General features: G+C 44.5%; 1 pseudogene; it reads right to left on the bottom strand.

The window, feature by feature from the left end:
- Positions 1 to 3,454: 3,454 nt before the first annotated feature.
- Cwc15-ps1 (CWC15 spliceosome-associated protein, pseudogene 1) lies at positions 3,455 to 4,251 on the bottom strand (annotated as a pseudogene).
- Positions 4,252 to 4,746: the final 495 nt, after the last annotated feature.

Here is a 4,746-nt window from a genome sequence, read left to right as displayed (position 1 = left end):
GTCCTCTGAAACTTTAAAACCAGCACTACATATACAGCACTGCCATGTGTGGCTTCTGCTTGATTGACATATACCCTGTTCCCCTGGAGTAGTATTTGATTGAATTGTTCTCAGGGGCAGGAAAAAAGGCCTTCTGCTCCCTTTGACAAGTTGGGAGATCAGCAAATGGGAGTCTTGCCTAGAGAGAACCCTCAGCTTTATCCTGTTGCTGAGCTGGAGGTCTCTCTTAATGACACTAATCTTCTTATCTCTTTCAGCACAGACCTTGGCTGCAACATTACGTTTGCCAGAGTGCTCTTCCTCTCCAAAGTGAGCGTTTTGTATTTCTTCCTGCCCTGTTTGCCCTTTTTATTGTAAACTTGCCTAACAGTGATGAGGAATTATGTGGCAGAGTCAGTATTAGTTTTCCTGTGTACCTCTGGCTGTCCTGGGACTTGTTCTGGAGATCAGGCTGGCCTTGAACTCACAGAGAACTACCTGCCTCTGTGTCCGTAGTACTGAGATTAAAGGTGTGCACCACCACCATGCATCTGGGTATCAAGTAATCTTGAAATTATCTGTGCCAAAGAAATGAATCGTTGCTTTTAAATTTAGCCTCAGGCAAGTTCTTAGGGCAAGGACAGAAGGCAGCTTTTTGTTTGTGTTTTTTTAACCCAAATATCACAGTCTCTAGCCTAGTTACTAATAATGTTCCCCTCTGAAATTTCTTAAGATGAGCCTCCCCAAACCAGATAGCTACTGTACTCCAAGCTCCCACTACGATGACAGGCCCACTAGGCTCCATTTGCAATGCTCAGTCACATTTCCAGTCCAGAGTCCCAATGTCTTCCACATTCCTACAAAAGCCGTCATGATCAGATCTGTTAATAGCCTACTCTTTGGTAACAACTTGCACATTAGTTACTTTTGTATTGTGTCAAAACAACATGACCAAGGGCTTATAGAATTAAAGGTTATTTGGCTTACAGTTCCAGGGACAAAGGAGTTCATCATGGCTGGTAGGTGTGGCAGCAGATGGCAGACATGGTGGCTAGAACAGAATCTGAGGGAGCACAGCTTGAACTGTTAGTAGGATGCAGAGAGAGAGAGAGAGAGAGAGAGAGAGAGAGAGAGAGAGAGAGAGAGAGAGAGAGAGAGAGAGAACTGGGAAATACACATGGCCTTAAAACCTCAAATCCACCGCCAATGACACATTCTCCAGAAAGGCCATACTCCTGAACTTTTCCAAAGGATGTGACCACTAAGGACTAAGTATTTACATATCTGAGTCTATGGGGTGCATTCCCGTGTAAATGACCACAATTATATAATGGGTAAAACTGGAACTATGGAAGCTGTGTTCCACATGGTTGTAGCCATCCAGAGAGAAACAAGAAACACAATGAAATAAAATATTATCTATCCCCTACACCTTGCAGCAGTATACAGTGAACCTGAGGCCATATTTATGCCGCTATAAAATTCTGAAGGCTCTAACCCAATGCTTCTCTTTCCCTATGGACAGATACCCTCACAATTCACCCAGATAACTTCTGCCCTAGAAGTGAGAGAATGGAAGGCTCAAGTGTGCATTCCCCAGACTCCCTTGACACAAAGGTCTTATTGGTGACCCAGACCTACCAGTGTGTGCGTGCATGCATGTGTGTGTGTGTGTGTGTGTGTGTGTGTGTGAGAGAGAGAGAGAGAGAGAGAGAGAGAGAGAGAGAGAGAGCATGTGTGTGTGTGTGAGTTTGTGAGCATGTATATATGAGTATGCATGTGGGCGAGAGAATGTGTGTGAATGTGCATATGTGTACGTGTGTGTGTGTGTGTGTGTGTGTGTGTGTGTGTGTGCTCGCGTATGTGTGTCTGCCCCCCTTGTGTGAGACTGTCTACAGAGTGGACTATGGACTTCGCTTTTGTAGTGGTGGACACTCCTGTGGTTGATGGTAAGCCATGAACAAGGAGTTTTAAGAAGAGCCCAGGGACTAGATAGGTGTTTTCCTGGCTGTCCAATCTCAGGTTGGGTCCATAAGAAGTTCAGAGATGTACAAACTGCCAATGTCTAGTAGATTTGCTTCTCCTAAGTAGATGAGATTTATGAAAGCCCATAATAAATAAGTCCCTCTTATTGACAGCTGTACTTGAGTAAACATCACTCACAATATAGTCCTAATCAATGTATGATGGCAGCCAAACTGTGTATTTAAAAATAAAACAACTTTGAAACAATATTCTACTCAGACAATAGCGGTCTTTCTTGTAGGCAGCTGTGGATTAAGATATCGAACCATCCAGAGTTTAATTTCTACGGAAAGGGAAATGTGTGAATGTTTCAAGTTAATAGACTCATAATGAATATGACACAGTCGGAGTTCCATCAGACAAGAGATTTAAAATAAAATGTCCTGTACATGCAGGGAACATTATATGGACCGAGCAGGTATACTTAGGAATCTATGTGTGTGTACACATATGCATACACTGACAATTAATGAAACCAGGATTTGGAAGACAGCAAGGAGGGATATATGAAAGGACTTAGAGCAGGAAAGAAAATGGAAAAAATTGTAATTATGTCATTGCTGTTGTCGTCATCATCATCATCATCATCATCATCATCATCATCATCATCATCATCGTCGTCGTCGCCATCATCATCTAAGCCAGGCATGGGGGTGTATGCCTTTAGTCCCAGCACTTGGGAAGGAGAGGCAGGTGGATTATTGAGTTTAAGAACAGACTGTTCTGTAAAGCAAGTTCAGGGCAACCAGGGCTACACAGAGAAGCCCTGTCTTAAAAAATCAAAACCAACCAAACAGATAATAAAAAGTAGTTCCATTTAAAAGGAAACTAAACCAAAGAAAATATTTAAAAAATTACTTTTCATGAGTCAGAAAAAAAATGTTCAAATGCCCTGACTTCCGTTCTAAAGACACTGAGGCTCAGAACACTGTCTCACAGGGAATTAGGAGCAAAATTAGAGCTAGAAGCCCCACCCTCAGCCCAGGCTCTCCCTGTTAGGTAGCAGTGTTTGCAGAGGCAAGGATTTTAGAGCTGTGAATTGGTCAGAAAGAGTGGAGGAAGAAGAGCAGACTGGAACCCATTGCGTGTATTGTGTTTATGGCCAAAATAGCAAAAGTAGAAACCAGAGGAGTGACACAGTGAAAGATGTATTTTGCAGAATCCGTGTTTGTTATTCCTCTCTACAGGGAGCCATCAATTGGGATGGGAGAGCCCTAGCTCACAGAACAGTGTACCTTCTCCCTACACCACACACACTGCGCCCTCCTCCTTCCACACACAGCTCTCCTCCACACAGTTCAGAGACCGCTCTGTCTAGGGGAGGTTTTATTTTTCCAAGGCCACTCACCCCATCACAGGGAAGCTGAAGAACTGGAGAGTGAGCAGCCTGTCTTTTTTTTTTTTTTTTATCCTGAACACTTTAGCCTTTAATTAAGCACATAAAACTGTACTACTTAATATATTTCTTCATGAACTTTTTGTGAAATTCAGATTGCAGTGCATCGTTTACAAATTTTTGTCTGTCTTTTGATCATCTATCTCCTTTGCACAGTTCTTAAAAATAACACCATCGTCCCACCTTCTTTTAACCTTGAAGTTGGCCTGAGGCTGGGATGGGCCAGTGAGATTCAGGAAGTTTCCACTCAGAATGTTTTCCATGCGAATTCTCTCTTCCTCTGCTTTTTGTTCTTGTTCCTTCCTGGCCTGCTCTTCAGCTCTCTCCTTCTTGATCTTTTCTAGCTCTGCTAGAAGAGCTGCAGTATCATCGTCATCACTCTCCGCTTCAAAATCCTCATCTTCCTCATCTGTGAGAGGATCGTCAGCGTCAAGGTTGGCAGCAGGGATCTGGTCTAAGCGGGGCTTCTTGGACACTGAGGAGGAAGTTGTGTGTTTTCGGGTTGGACGGTCCCTATTTTTCTCCCTTGCAGCAGCTCTCTCCCTCTCTTCCAACTCTCTCCTGAAGTCACAGTTGCAAACCTCTTCAGGGCCATCCTGTGTGGTTTGTCTGTACTTTATCTTTGTATGAGGTCTCTGCTTGAATACTGCTTGGAGAGCTGACTCAAATTGCCTTCTCCTTTTCCTCTCCCACCTCTTGCAGGTTCAAAAGTTGGCCTGGCTGCTGTTGTCATCTTTGTGGTGGGGGTTCGACGCAGTGCCTTCAGAAGCTCACTCACGAACCATTGCGCCCCTTAACTCCCCTGTAGTGCCTGTCTTAAATACAAGCATCCTCAATGGTGGAGAAGCTGGTCCTGGAAATGGGCTGACTGAAGACTATCCAGCATCAGCCTTTAGGGGTGTCTCTGAGAAGTAGTGCAGGCCTAGAAGAGAGAAGCTGGCTGTAGGGAATCTGCCAACAGCCTGACAGGAGCTTGTGTGTAAGTGAGGTCAATGGCCACCTTAGCATAAAGACCCCCTTGAGCCGAGGGGTTGACTGTCTAAGGGTTTGGGTCCTTTCTAAAGGTGAGCAAAGAACTGGATGTTCAGGAAAAGGCGGAGTGAAAGTTGGGAGAAAGTGTTTATTGAAGCAAGCAGAAATCATGGGTTGGGGCTCTAGGGTTCATAAACTTGTGAGTGATCTCTAGGCTGGTCTTTGTAGATGGTCCCTGGGATTTCCCTTCTCTTGGTCCCTTTTCTTCTTCCAATTCTCTCCTCCCATCTCTCATCCTGATGGTTCTTGGTCTGGGGAGGAAGCAGAGGTGAGCGAGGCAGCCTCCCAACTGCTCTACACATTCCAGTTGCTTC

Source organism: Rattus norvegicus, chromosome 1 (genome assembly GCF_036323735.1).
Source record: "Rattus norvegicus strain BN/NHsdMcwi chromosome 1, GRCr8, whole genome shotgun sequence".
Lineage (NCBI taxonomy): Eukaryota > Metazoa > Chordata > Mammalia > Rodentia > Muridae > Rattus > Rattus norvegicus.
Note: the sequence above shows the minus strand (reverse complement) of the source record. Positions and strands in the feature narration are given on the sequence as shown.